General features: G+C 42.8%; 1 protein-coding gene and 1 long non-coding RNA gene across 5 annotated transcripts in view; one reads left to right on the plus strand and one right to left on the minus strand.

Annotated features, from left to right (window-relative positions):
• The window catches only part of LOC138246274 (galactoside alpha-(1,2)-fucosyltransferase 2-like), a 247,441-nt gene that overhangs the window by 123,533 nt on the left and 109,803 nt on the right, over positions 1-14,105 (plus strand). For 2 of the 3 annotated variants that reach the window (XM_069200707.1, XM_069200705.1), the window contains exon 2: positions 13,075-13,215. The exons of the other annotated variant lie outside the window; for it this stretch is intronic. The gene's annotated coding sequence lies outside the window, so the exon portion shown is untranslated. The remainder of the gene's footprint in view (positions 1-13,074; positions 13,216-14,105) is intronic. 3 annotated transcript variants of the gene reach the window in all.
• Positions 1-14,105, minus strand: part of LOC138246275 (uncharacterized) — a 91,403-nt gene that overhangs the window by 34,397 nt on the left and 42,901 nt on the right. For both annotated transcript variants that reach the window (XR_011194258.1, XR_011194257.1), the window contains exon 2: positions 3,370-3,489. This is a non-coding gene — a long non-coding RNA (uncharacterized lncRNA). The remainder of the gene's footprint in view (positions 1-3,369; positions 3,490-14,105) is intronic.

Below are 14,105 nucleotides of genomic sequence, written 5' to 3' on the forward strand. Positions count from 1 at the left end.
TCTGGAAAAATGGGCCTGGAGTTCATGGGGGTACCTCTGCTAGTGCAGGGGTGCCCTCACACACAGGTCTAGGCTGAAAGGCCTGACATGGGGTGACTTATAAGTGACCTGGCGTAGTGAAAAGTGGCAGTGAAAGGGTGCTTGCACCTTTTCACGCAGACTGCAATGGCAGTCCTGCAGAACCCTTTGCTTGGGCTCTCCATGGGTGGCAAAATATATGCTTCAGACCATAGGGATCCCCTAAAACCCCAATGCCCTGGGTATCTAGGTACCATATACTAGGGACTTATAATGGGGCACCAGTGTGCCAATTGCAGGTGAAATACAGACTTTTGGGAGACAGAGCATAATCACTGGGGTCCTAGTTAGCACTATCCCAGTGAACACAGTCAACCATACCAAGAAAGAGGGTACTTTCCTACACACTCATACCAGTATGGGGGTGTTGGAGCACTTTGCATCACGCGTACATGCACAATGAATCATATGTGTGTAAATCAGTGTATAGAAAATGTTACATAAGACAAAGGGGACTAGGAGGTGTAAGATTCATGTCATTCATTCTGGTAGGCATTTTTAAGAGTGCTTGGTCTGGGGAAGCCCACACTCGGGATTCAGAATGTTAAAAAGGGGTTAGGGTTGACCTTACTAAGAAGAATCTTTTTCCACCGAAACAAACCCCTTTTAGATTAGAATAATGAAAGACTGAGAAAAACATAACTTTCTAACCTATTCCATGAAGTTTGCATGCAGCTTTTTGATGGCAGTTCATAGCTCACTGTGGTAGATTACTATTGTAATCGATGAACTGCACAGTAACAAAATGATCTCTGTGACAAAAGCAGTAAACCACTAAGCTATGCACCTAATATAGTGTTCAGTGACCTGCATAGCACATGTTCTGTGCAGAAGGCATATTACTCTCTGTGTTACTTTAGATGTGTCAAAACTGCTGCTAGACAAAACTCTAATCTCTCTCCAGCAGGTACATTAATCACCACAGTTTACAAATTGCCATTATTAAAAGGCAGTTCTGTTTAGCTCTGGATTTGTAGAGGTTAATGTATAAGTTATTGAAAGAGGTCAAGGGAGTCATTTCTTTCAAGACAATATTTTCATGACGGGAAGGAATTCAGAGGATCATGACCACCACCTTAGAGGAGTTTCAAGTACTCATGATGATAAATGTTTAAGTGCAGAATGTAAGTTTGTGTATTTGTCTCATGAAGTATGTGTTGAAGTGATTAAACCTAAGAGAGATTTAGAGGAGGCCATAAGATGTGCTCCTTGTTAATGTTAATGTGAAGTGTTTTATAAAGCGCAGGGTTACCCGGAGGTGTCCTAATGATAAGTCTAGTACAAGAGTGCTGCCCAAACAGAAATCAAATACGGAAAAGCCAGGTTTATAGTTCTTTCCAGAAAGACAGGAGGTTGGACTTGGATCTGATATAGTTGGGGTGGAGTTTCCTGCTTTTTGCTGTATTGAAAACAAAGCTCCTACCTCCCCACTTGGTCCGTTTACATTTTGGATTAACCAATGCTTTAGATCCAGAGGAGGGTAGGCACCAGCTAGGTCGATACCATTTGAATTTATGACTGAGAAAGTCTGGGCCAGTGTGGTGCAATGCTTTATAGGCTGTACATAGTGCCCTAAACTGAATTCAATTTCTAATGGGAAGCCAATGCAATAACTGGATTGTTGGAGAAGCAGATTTAAATTTGGGGTTCCATAACAGGAGACAAGCGGCAACATTTTGAACCATTTGAAGTTTATTTAGATGCTGCTGTAACATACCAAGATAGATGCCATTACAATAATCCAGTTTTGAGAGCACCAGAGCCATTACTAGCTTTTCTGGCCCTCACAGGGCAGGAAAGGAATAATTATTGTTTTAATAATTTCAGTGTATAAAAAGTAGAAGAGGTAACTGCACTAACTCGTTCTCCAAAGGAGAGTTTATTGTCCATTACAATTCCTCGGTTCTTGGCCTTGTTCACCGGTATGGGCATAGTTCCCAGGTCCTCCGGCCACCATTGTGGCAACCAGAAGGAGAACCAGTTCCCAAATATAATCACCTCTGTCTTCTCAGAATTGAGTTTAAGACAGTGTTTATCCATCCAGTGACTAACTGCCAACATGCAGTCAAGAAACCTGGATCCTGCACTTTTGTCATTATTTGTCAAAGCTACTACAATTTGTGTGTCGTCTGCATAAAAAGTTAAAGAAAAGCCAAATGATTTAATGAGGGTGGACAAGTAAGAGACATACACGTTAAACAATGTAGTACTAAGAGCGGACCCCTGAGGAACCCCACACAGTAGTGAAAAGGATTCTGACACAAAATGACCCAGAGCCACCATTTGCTCCTGATCTGAGAGAAAAGATCGAAGAAGGACCAGAGCAGTCCTGCCAATTCTGATCACTCTAAGCAGCAGTTTACTGACCAGCAGTTCATGAGGGACAGTGTCCCATGCTGCCGATAGGTCAAGTAGGACGAGGGCTACACTTTCCCCTTCATCCAAGGCAGCTCTGATCTCTTCAGTTGCTTTGACGAGAGCAGTCTCAGTGCTATGCCCACTGCGCACTGCGAAAGCCAAATTGGGTGGAATCTAATATGTGATTACTCAATAAAGTGTGAAAGCTGCTGATTCAGTATTTTTTCGATAGTATTTGCAGGCAGTAGGAGACAAATAATGGGCCTGTAGTTGTTGGTATCAGCTGTATTTAGAGTGGATTTCTTTAATAAAGGCAGAATAGAGGCCACCTCCCATAGTTTGGGAAAGTAGTCTGTGTTAAACATGGTACTGAAAATGGGTGTAAGTCTGGAGACAATGATATCTGGCACTAACTTGCTCACGGATGTGGCGCATGGATCAGGAGACGAGCCTGATTTAACCAGGTGAATATATTTTGTTGTTTGCTCAATGGAAGGAGAGACATCTGAAAAACTGAGTTGTTCTAGCCCTGGAATTATCTGTGTCAAGGTTTCCCTCCCCGTTCCTTTACTAGATACTAAGACCTTATCTTAAAAGTAGGCAATCAAATTGCAAGACACATGATTAAGGTTTTTTTTTCTGGGTTTGATGAAAGTTTCTTCACTGTCTGAAATAGCTCTTTGGCAAAATTCTTGGAGGACTTAATTATTTGGGATCCTTGATCAACAGGGCTTTTATACTATGCTAAACAACATGTATATTTATTTTTCTCTTCCTCACAATAAGCTACTCTCCATTTACATTCTTGTTTTGTACAGAGGTGTTTCTGAGCTCTTAAAGCTTCCATGTACCAAGGTGCTGAGGGCATACTTCTAAGTGAGTGACATGTTTTAATTGGCCAGTTGATGCTAGACATGATGCTGCTGTCCTTACCCAGTGAGAGAGGTTTGTGGCGGCTACATCTAAGTCAGTTGCTGGCACAGGCTGAGACTGCACCAACTTCGACAGGAATTCTGCAGGGCTGATCTTGTTCCAGGCACGTGACTTGTTCATCTGGAAAAAAGGACAATGCCTGATTATCCCTTGGACTTTCCGAAAAGTTGTTTAAAATTTGTTAAACATTTTGCAGGGAAGCCCCAGGAAATAAGACACATCTTGAAGGATAGAACAAATGTAAACAGAGTACAAGGTGAAAACAAGATTTTGAGGTGATTATGAAGACAACTGCAAACCTACGCTGCTGAAAGGGCTTGACAGACAGTGAAACCTTAGATGTGAGTGGCAGGTTATTAGGAGTAGTGCTTACCTAGCTTGGAAATGGAGGCAAGAGGTCACAAATGTGTTTGAGACTTGTCATATGATGCCCATGGAAGAAATGTATTCGGTCAGTGAAAGAGAACATAAGACCTGCAAACTCACATAAAACAAAACATAGGAAGAAATCCTCCATGCATATTAAGTTCCATATAGTCTTGAGCCCAAAAATGTAAAAAACTGAATTTATTACATGCTTCTATTTGATAATATCTGGATAGCTCGCAATAACAATAGCTTCTCCACACTATTACATTCCAAACCATCACTTTCCTTCAACAAAGGTGAAAGCAAAGCCAATAAATGTTATTTTGACCTTATCTCAAACATTCCATGCATACTACAATCACTACATATACATTCATTCTTTCATCAGTCACACTACATTCATTCAATCATACTCAAACTAAATACATTGTAGATAGCTAGATATATTGAACCAGATGAAATTCCACTATGAAGTGTATATTCCTCTATAGTGTAACTTTTATTATGAACACAAAACTTTCAATAACATATTTAAATAGATATCCGAAGTTCTCATTTAATGGTACCTTCATAGGGTTACATAAGTAATATGGAGGAAAGAAACCAGAAATGTGTTTTTAAAATTAAGAATCAATGACAAACGCACTCTTTGTTGAATGTATTTAACATATGTTCTCCTAGTTCAATTTCCGTTCCCAATGGCGCCAACATGCATTTTAGTGAAGACCAAGATGGGAAACACCTTCCTCAGAGTGCAACTAACAGACAGGGAAAGTAGAGAAGATACCAATCAGGAAGTTGGGGAAAGAAACTTACTGGGTCTACAAGAAAATATATATACAAGGCCTCATTTGTGGGCTCAAGTCTATATGAAATTTAATATGCATGGAATATTCTTTGCTATGTTTTGTATTATGTGAGTTGGCAGCTTTCATGTACTCTTGTAGCTGTTATCCCTTGTTCTGCCTCTCTATCCTCTTTGCCTGAGCCCTCTTATGTTTAGCAGTCACTGACAGAGAAGCCTTAGTCTGTGTGTGAAACACTGAATTTATTATTAGAACTGTTTAGAAACTCTTAACCAATCCTTGGCCAACATGTTAACTACTTTAGGAATGTTACAAGCTTCTCTCATATAGTGAGGTTGAAAGATTTCACCCATAGAGCTATAATTTTTTCAGCAGAATGATTGATCAAGAGAAATTGAATGAGATGAGTGTCCAGTATTGTTGGTGGGAAGCTATCAAATGAATATGCTCTCCCAGGAGGAAACAAAGAGAAATTATTGACATGTTGAGGAACTTAGGGCCAAATGTAGTTAAGTTAACAATTGCAATTGCCAAATTGTGATTCTTACTAAATTGCTATTTGAACAACAGAACTCTTAATGTATTAAAGTGTTAAATGTGATGTAGAGATTCCTAGTGAGTTGCAAATTGGCCTACCTCATGAATATTAAAAAAGGTAGATCACCATGTCTGTGATTGCTTTTTAATAAAGCAGACTTTTTTTTAAATGCAGGCAGTTTTTCTTAAAGGTAATGGGACCGCATTTAAAAAGAAAAGTTTCTTTCTTTTTGGTCTGTTTGTTTGTTTGATAATAGACTGTGGTCCCATAGACCACTACCTCCTATTAAACAAACTTTTTTCATTCACAAAAGGGAAGGGGCCCACAAGCACCCTTTTCCATTTCAAATGGGTTACCACTGCATGTTTGCAATCAGTAAATTATTAATGTCATGTGACAAGAATTTGATCGCAAAACATGAATACATACTATACTAATTTGATATTTGGAAGGGATGCATAAATACACCCTTTCCAAATACCGAATCATATTTTGATTGCAATCACATCATGTTACCAAATCTCAATTTGGTGTTTGTACAATTAAAAAAAATATTTTTGTGATTGCAAACAGCCTGAGTCTGAGAATCAGGACCTTTTGTGACCTGCACATCTGGTCCTTCCTGAAATAAAAACGTTTGTGAGAATGGTTAGCCAAGAAAGGAGAGTCGGAAAGGTGTATTAGATGGATATGGCCAGAAAGTCACTGATGTCCCAGGAGTACCCCATCCCTTCCACTCCACATACCAATACCAATGACAAGGCCTAAGTCTAGTTCTTTGAGTTAGGTGTCATAAGACCCTGGCCACATTTACTGCACATATACACAAACACATTTTCAGACATCAAAATTTGCACTGTAACCACATTACTTACATCTTGTTTACAAGCGAGACCTAGCCTTAACAGAGAGTCTAGTATATGGGAGTCCACTAAACATAATTAGTTTGTGCAACCAATAAAACATAACTGTTCTGAGTGAGATCATGACCGGTGCTGTGACTCTCCCACTCAAAACCTCCTCATCCAAAGACTGGGTCCCTCCATATGGCAGGACCATTCTTTCCTTCTCCTGTGCCAGTAGCTCTTGTGCAGAGGGCCCCAGCTGCCTTTAGCTACCCCCTACACCCATTTTCCTCATCTCCCAAGGTGCTGTGCTGTGCTAGCTCACGCCAACTGTGCCTGAGCAGGTGGTTGACAGGTAAGGACAGCGTGTGAGTGACCACCCTCAACCCCTTGTGCCACTGCAACCTCCTTTTGACTTCCTGCCAGCACGCCTTGGAGTGTCCAGTGATGCCAATGTTATTTTGGTATAAAAGGAGGCTATAAAGGGACCCAAAGTGACCCCACCAATCATGGCCTCACCTGCCAACCTGCTTAAATACAACAAAAACAATTACAAATATTGAATGTTACAAGAAAAAATGTTAAACATGACATTAAACAAATAACAACTTATGAAAGTCTTACCCAGTTCCTAAAAGGGGGGAAAAAGTCATGAATTTGCCTTGACACACAACCACACCTGTGCACCTCACCCCACTCTCCTTGCTCTGGGGATTGTGGGTGGGGAAAACAGAGCTCAGCCTGTACGGCTCCCAATGGTGACAGAACGTACTGTGAGGCTGCTACCAGTGCTGCAGCCTCACTGCCGTCAAAAGGAAGTGTGTGGGTGGGGGTGTCCATGCTCCAGGCATCTGAGGAGAGGCGGTGGAGTCCAGAGCACTGTGTGCATGGCAGCAAGCAGCAACAAAGATATCTGCCATTCTGTTCTGTGGCTCCTTTTGAAGGGTGGGGCCGACCCGCACACCCCAGAAGCACTTGAGTGTTTCCGGGCAGCTCCAATAACCAGCCAATCCCATTCCTGGCTGACCTCAGGACCATGGCCGCAAGCCGTAAACCCATTCCCGGTACGCCCACTATATTACCGATCCTCAGTTTGCGAGAGCCTAAGGAATTCTGCCAAGTCAGAACTGACTTAATAGAGGATGAAGAGTTGTTGTTTGGAAATGAGAAATGTGTACCACCTGTGAAGATGAGAGGAAGATCATCAAAATCTGCCTCAAATGTCATTTAGGTATCGTAAAATGTAAGTGTAGTGAAGTAGATGTTAGAGTACAGCATTTTGTGAGATAGAGTATGGGATGTGCATGGCCTGATACGACTCTCATTTACCTCAGGCCTTTTTTGTAGTCATTGAGGCCTGAGTGTGTTCTGGGAGGTTGATATTACGGGCCCAATATCAGATGAAGAAAGGAAAGTAAGTATGTGATTGTCATAAAAGACTGTTTTTCCAAGTGGCTGAAGGTTAAAATTATGAAGATGACAGATAGTGTTTTAGCATTCTTGGATAAAGTTTTCTAGAGAGAAGGATTACCAAGAAAAGTGATTGTTGACAGTGATCCCCAATTTAAATCCTTGTTTGCAGAAGAACATTCTGCACCAATGTGATTAGCCACTGCCACACATCCCTTTACCACCTGGAGGGAGATGACTCAATTGAAAGATTCAATCGATTGATTAAAGGAATGATTCAACTATCAATTCGTAGAAAGAAGTGTTGGGAAGTGTAAGTTAAGAAACTGATGAGTTTACTGCATTGCTCCTACTTTGATAGGTATTGCCCTTTTGTTATAACGAGGGGAACTTCTATGAAGGGTTGCTTTTACTCAAGACAGTGTTTTTTGGATAATAGGGACATCACAGAATAATTAGTCCTGGAGTTTTGTCACGAAGAACATTTAGAAAGATCAAATTGCATTTAAAAACTAATATGATGGTAAGCAAGGTCTAAAGGAGGTACATTTAAAGGTTGAAGAAAGGGTTAGAGTTGAATTGGCAGTGAAGACGTAAAGGTAAAACTAACTTTTCTAGACCCCTTGAAGATCGAAAAGGTGTTGACAAACTCAGCCCAACTCAGTGCTGGGAAGATCTGGCATATGAGTAGAGTTGGCCTGTTGGACAATTGATTATTTTAAGGGCAGGTAAGTACCTACACTTAGCAATAGGCCACTAACCTCCACTTAGGTCCAGTTAGGTCTCAATAAATTAAACCAAACTCAACCCTTGGTAGCTTGGCAATGAGCGACAAGGCTTAACTTAGGAGACTAGAGTGTAAAGCATTCAAAAATCACAAAACAGTAAATAAGTAAAACATTTCTACTTTCGGACTTAGACGATTTTTCGAGATGGAAACCCTTCGACCGGGCCAAACCTGAATCTTGATCCGACGTCCCTGGAGCCGTCTTCGGATACACTGCTTGGGAGTTCCTGGTCAACTTTTTACGTTCGGACTTAGTCACTTTTTCGGAGATTTTCTTCAGCGGGATGAACCTGCAAGTCAGGCCGGGTCTTGGTTTAGGCAAGCCAGCTAGAGTTGCCACGGCGAATTGGTCCCTTTATGGAGCTTTTTCCAAAAAGGTCTCCAAACTTCTCCAAACTTCTGGATCTTCCTCCAGAAGTTCCTTTAAGGTTCTTTTGGAATCCACAGCTCACCCCAAGGTACCAGAAGCTCTGAGTTGCTCCTTGAGGGTGCAGACTACCACTCCCAGAATGCACCAGGCTCAAACTCCAAAACGGCCACTGGTCAGCTGATCAGTTTCTTTAGGATCTGAGGCATGGGACTCTGGTTGCAATTTTTCACCTGTAGCAAACAGGGAGTCCCTCCTTGAGCCAGTTGAAGCCAGGCAAAGTCCTTCTTGTGGTGAAGCCCAAGTGTGCAGCTGGTGCAGTCCTTCAGAGTGCAGTGTCCACGTGCAAGTCAGGGGTCCAGCAGGGCAGTCCTTCTTCTTCTGACGTTCTTCCTGGTTGGGATCGGGTAGGGAACTGAGGTGTGAGTGAAGCTCTGCCATATTTACTCTTGCTCCTGGGTGAAAAACAGGGGAATCCTGGTTCTCCAATCAGATGTAGGGTCCTTCCCCCTGTGATGATCACTTCCTGGAAACTGTGGCAATAATCAATCCCAGGGAGCAACATTCTCCAAAAATCCATCATGGCTGAAACTGATTTTGGAGGTTACATCTGGCTGAGCCCACCCACTGGTGTGGCTAATAATCTTAAACACACCCCTCTCCTGTCCTCTAATCAAGGGGGCACCTAATTGTCTGGGGTTGCAGGATGTGAGAAAGGTGCTGGGCTACTCCAAATGTCCTTCCCTGCCTTTGAAGACAAGTTTGGCAGCCCTCCACCCTTCCTGCTTCTCCATCTGCTGAGGAGAGTTTTCCTCCCCCTGGCACAACTCTTTGTGCTCAGCCTAGGCCACTTGACACCTCATCAACGCAGCCTGGCCAGGCTGTCAGAGGCTGGCCAATCAGAGAAGGGCTCTACAGGGATGAAGTTGGCAACTTTTTAGGTAGAGTTTAAAACGTTTTACGTGAACAAGTTATATTAAATCCCACAACTGTAAGTTGTGGGATTTATTATAACAATTAATTTTATACCGAACTTGAGGTATCTGGCATTTAAGGGGACTTTGTTAATTAAAATAAAGGCTCCCTATTTTAGCCTATGGAGCCCATTCACTACAGTGAATTTGGCTGTTTTACCTCACCAGAGCTTATACAACTCTTTTTATAAGGTCCATTCTTATAGTTACTTGGCACCCTACCCTAGGGGCACATAGGGCACACCTTAGGGGTGACTTATATGTACAAATAAGGTAGTTTAAGACTTTGGAAGTATTTTTAATTCCAAAGTCAAATTTGCATGTAACTATAATTTAAAATCAGCCAGCAAGGCGGACCCTGGGCACCTCAGCAGCGCATCTATAGGCGCACTACCTATGTTTGGGTCCCTAAACCTACATGCCTTACCATATACTAGGGGCTTATAGGTAGGTTGACATAGCCAACTATAATTAGCCTAATTTGCATACTCATTTTACACAGAGCACAGGCCCTGGGACTGGTTAGCAGTACCCAGGGCACCATCAGAGTCAGGAAAACACTAGCAAAAAGTGAAAAATGGGGGCAAAAAGTTGGGGGCCCTTTGCAATCAGCCCTATTTTCTCACATGGCCATATTCCACTTGCCAACTTACGGGAGTATGGAGGAAGATGTGTTGACCGCAGAAAGATGCCGGTGGTTTTAAGGGTTGGAGGAGGGAAAAGAGGTTCATTTGGGAGATGATGAAAGGATTGGAGAGAATGGTGGTAGAGAGAAATATAGAGGTGTGCCTCCAGAAACAGTAAGGATGGGACCATAGAGGAAATGGTTGATGCTGGAATGAATGGAAGAGAAGTATCCCTGCATCAAATTTTGGTGATGCAACTTTTCACTGAGGAATAACTGTACAAACCCAATAATACCGGGTCCTTTTCTGTGCAGATTTTCTATATTCTGGGAAAAAGCCAAAGTAAATTTCAGCCTCCTAAAAGCAACTTAAAAGTGTCAGTGGGAGAGCAGGTGGGTGGTTATAAAGAGTCAGGGTAGGCTTTAGCCTGTGCAGGTGGAATACTTTTCTATCCCCACGTATAGGCTTCAGGGGCCGGGCAGGGGCCAAGTTGTGCTTCTGCCAGCAGCCCCTGTCCCTGCAGCATGTAAGAGTATCCAGCGTCTCCAGGCCTGGAAATATTAGCCTGAAGTTTGCAGTTTAGAGAAATCCAGATGCAGAGACACACAGAACTGTGGATGGTGGAATTGCACATGGTTTTATTATTTCCGGTGAAAATCCACCACTCTTAGGTCATGGGAGAAGTCTTGTAAAATCTATTCCTTTAAGCCATTCGATTTTCTAGGTTCCAATCATGTATACATGCAGGGCTTCTTTCTCAAAAATATTTACATATGTAAGTCTGAAGTTACTTCTTTATGGGTATATTGGTTTTGCACATATAATGGAATTTAGCCTCAAAGGTTTTCACTGAGTAAATCTGCTCCTCTGGGTGGACAGCGGGCATATCAGAGTGGCAATGCCATGGAAGTCAGTGCATACTTGGAAACTTACTGGTTTGTGGGCATTAAAGTCCTGAACCAAGTTGGAAGTTGACCTTTTCCCAAGTGGGAAGGGGAAGGAAACAAATGCAAAATTGGTAGGGGTGCAGGGAAGGATTACTATGGGGAACAATATTTGCAGAGCAAATAATGTAGAGCTATGTATACTTTACAGCATGGCTGACTTCCATAGGCATCTTTAGGGCATTTCTTAGTGGTCATATCAAAATAATCCAAAAGATGCCAAAAATTGCCTTTTTGCGGTCTCAATAAATATAGCGTTTAGCTGTCTGCTGCATACAGCATTCTAACCAATACTGTAACATATGCTCAGATTCAGATTCGGGTCAGTCACTTGCTCCTCATTAGATGTCTTTCAATTCCATTCTAATTTCCTGCTTCTGATGCCATGGCTTTCTTCTATATGTTTGTGTGCCCAGCTTTGGTAATATCCCTAACTGAGTCACCATGCATATTGATTAGATTAGCATATTCTTCTACTGCTGCTATTTTTTCTTTTGCAAGTTTCTATACCTTTCAACTTTTAGCGCTCAGTGGTAGTATATGGTATTCCAGGCTCTTTCCATTGCTCCTACTCTTTCCCCAATTTCTAAGACTGTTCTTGCCATTCATCTTTGCTGAATGTGCACCCCGCTTTGCACACCCTACATGGATGCCCTCTATCTGCCAGATAGTACTTTGTGGATTCCAAACCACTTGGCCTCCTATCTCAACTCTGCTGCCCCATCCTTCCTTCTCCCATTATAATATGTTAATTAAGGCTCATGGCTTACCTGGCACTCCCTGTAAACCGTGTTCACCTTGAGATGGCTTCCACGTGGGCAGGAAGATTAATTGCACCTCTTCCAAGCCGAGGCAAGACCTTTCGCTTCTACCTCTTGAATTTAGTGGAAATTAACTGTCAGCATCTTTGAGGAAAGGCTTACAGGACCATCACAGGACACATAACATGAAAGCTGTCAGTGCATCTTCACTATTTTAAGCTGTGAAAAATCCCCAAACCTTTATGAAACACATGTTGGCTTTCCCTTTCCTGCTATTCATCACTAAGGCAGCTTACTGTCCATCACTAACATGTTATCAGTCCATGTGCTTGGCTGCACAGCAGACCAGTGAGGGACCTGCGGCAAACCCCTCCCGAGGGAGTGAACAGATGCCCACGGCGGTCCGCGCCTGCGAATTGCAGGTGCGCTGATTAGCTGTCGTGCTTTGAACCAGCAAATCAAGTGCAGGCAACAGGCTTTGCTGCACATAACGGGGGTGCAGGCAGCACTTCAGCTCACTCCGATCACCAGCTTTGACCCACCCACCCACACCAACAGTGCAGGTGTCGCAGCCACATAATCTCTTGTCTGGGAGGTGAAGTCAGATGGACAGCAAATTAGCCAAAAGAACAAGAGCTGTTCAAGTAGTGTCCTTGGGATGTCTTACAGAAGGGATATGAGGGAGCAGACAGAGGCCAACAAGGGTTAGCAGGAGGCAGACACAGCACTTGCGGCCCGGGCAAGGCTAAGGAGTCGCCCACTGTGATTGGTAGCAAGGAAATCCTAGCCACAGTAGCGCTTACCAAGGGCCCTCGGGAGGAAAGGCGGTGCTGGGACACTGGCGACTAGTAATATAACCACAAGGACACTGAAGCAACAGGAGAATACATTATGATTATGTTCTACCAATCTTAAGACGTTCATGAAAAGTGATGTTTTGTGTGTATGAAGTACATTCAATAAACTGCGGCTGTTTGAATCCCAGCATAATCCCCCCTTGTTTCTTGTTGGTGGGAAACGAAAGGGTAGCATGGGGGTGACTAAAACCAAAAATGGCCAGGAGGGGGATCTGGTCTCTAGCTAGTCTGGCAGGGGTGACTGTGGAGAAAGAAGCAGCTTAAAGCACAAAAATAAAAAGTATTTCATATCACTTGAATCTGAAATGCATTTGTATTTGCAAATTTATAATAATTCAAATGAACACGTATGTGGTAAACTTTAAATAATTGGTGAGTGCATTCTTTTTTTTAATATCTTTTTTTGTTTTTGTCATAACAGGTGCATTGTACCTATAGTAAAAGTGGCATTGGCTAGTAAGGAAAGGCGTTAGCATGGCAATCCACTTGAGAAAGAAAAGAAAACTTGCATGAGCCCTGCGCCATACCCGTGTGCACTTTAGCAATTGGAAGGAGAAGTCAGGTAATATTGTCTGAACCATCAAATAACAAAGCATAACAAATTCCTGCTGCCCTTCCCCTACCGTCGGCACCACCCTCATTAGACAAATATGTATGTGTGTTTTGTCCTCTGCTAGCATTGTGTATCCACTGGCTTCTGTCCCTGTACATTCACAAGCAGCTCTCCACCTCCGGCACACCAGCACTCATACCTCTCCCTGATTTAATCCCCATCCGGGGTTAGGGTCTGCCCTCCCCAACTATGCCCAAATGCGTTGCATAGCAGCCGTCTACCATGATCACAGGCCTAGTAATTTATTAAACCTCTCTAGGTAAACTTCTCACTGATCCATGGGATGACATCTCCTCTCCATACCCGAGTGTCCGCATGTACTGATAACTCTACTGAAACCTATCGGACTACACTTTTCTGCCACATATGTACAACGGTGGCTGCAGATGCCCTCCAAGGCATACCTAATTGGCATTTAGCTAGTACCAAAGCCAAATTCTGAAAACCAGCTAGCTTCTTCAACCTCTTACCAACACTCCTGTATTAAGTAATCAGGGTGATGGATTCAGCGGTAAAATAGAGATCATCACTTCCAATATACCCCACACCAAAAGTTGGTGACCACAAGACATGCCAACAACATGTGGAAACTGTTTTCATTCTCTGCCTGGAATTGAGGACCAGCTGTCCCGGCCATCACATACATCTTCCCTATCCTATTCAGAGAGAGATATGTATGTGCACATAGTTGAACTGGGCAAAACGGAAGCGAGCGCTCTGCATGGAGGGCCACTAGGAATAGGTGGGCGACCCGGCACTCTATGAGCTTTTGCCACCAAGAAGAAAACAGAGGTCTTACACTCAACACGTGTTCAGTCAACCAAGTCTCTAGGTGCAAA

This window comes from Pleurodeles waltl, chromosome 7, assembly GCF_031143425.1.
Source record: "Pleurodeles waltl isolate 20211129_DDA chromosome 7, aPleWal1.hap1.20221129, whole genome shotgun sequence".
NCBI lineage: Eukaryota > Metazoa > Chordata > Amphibia > Caudata > Salamandridae > Pleurodeles > Pleurodeles waltl.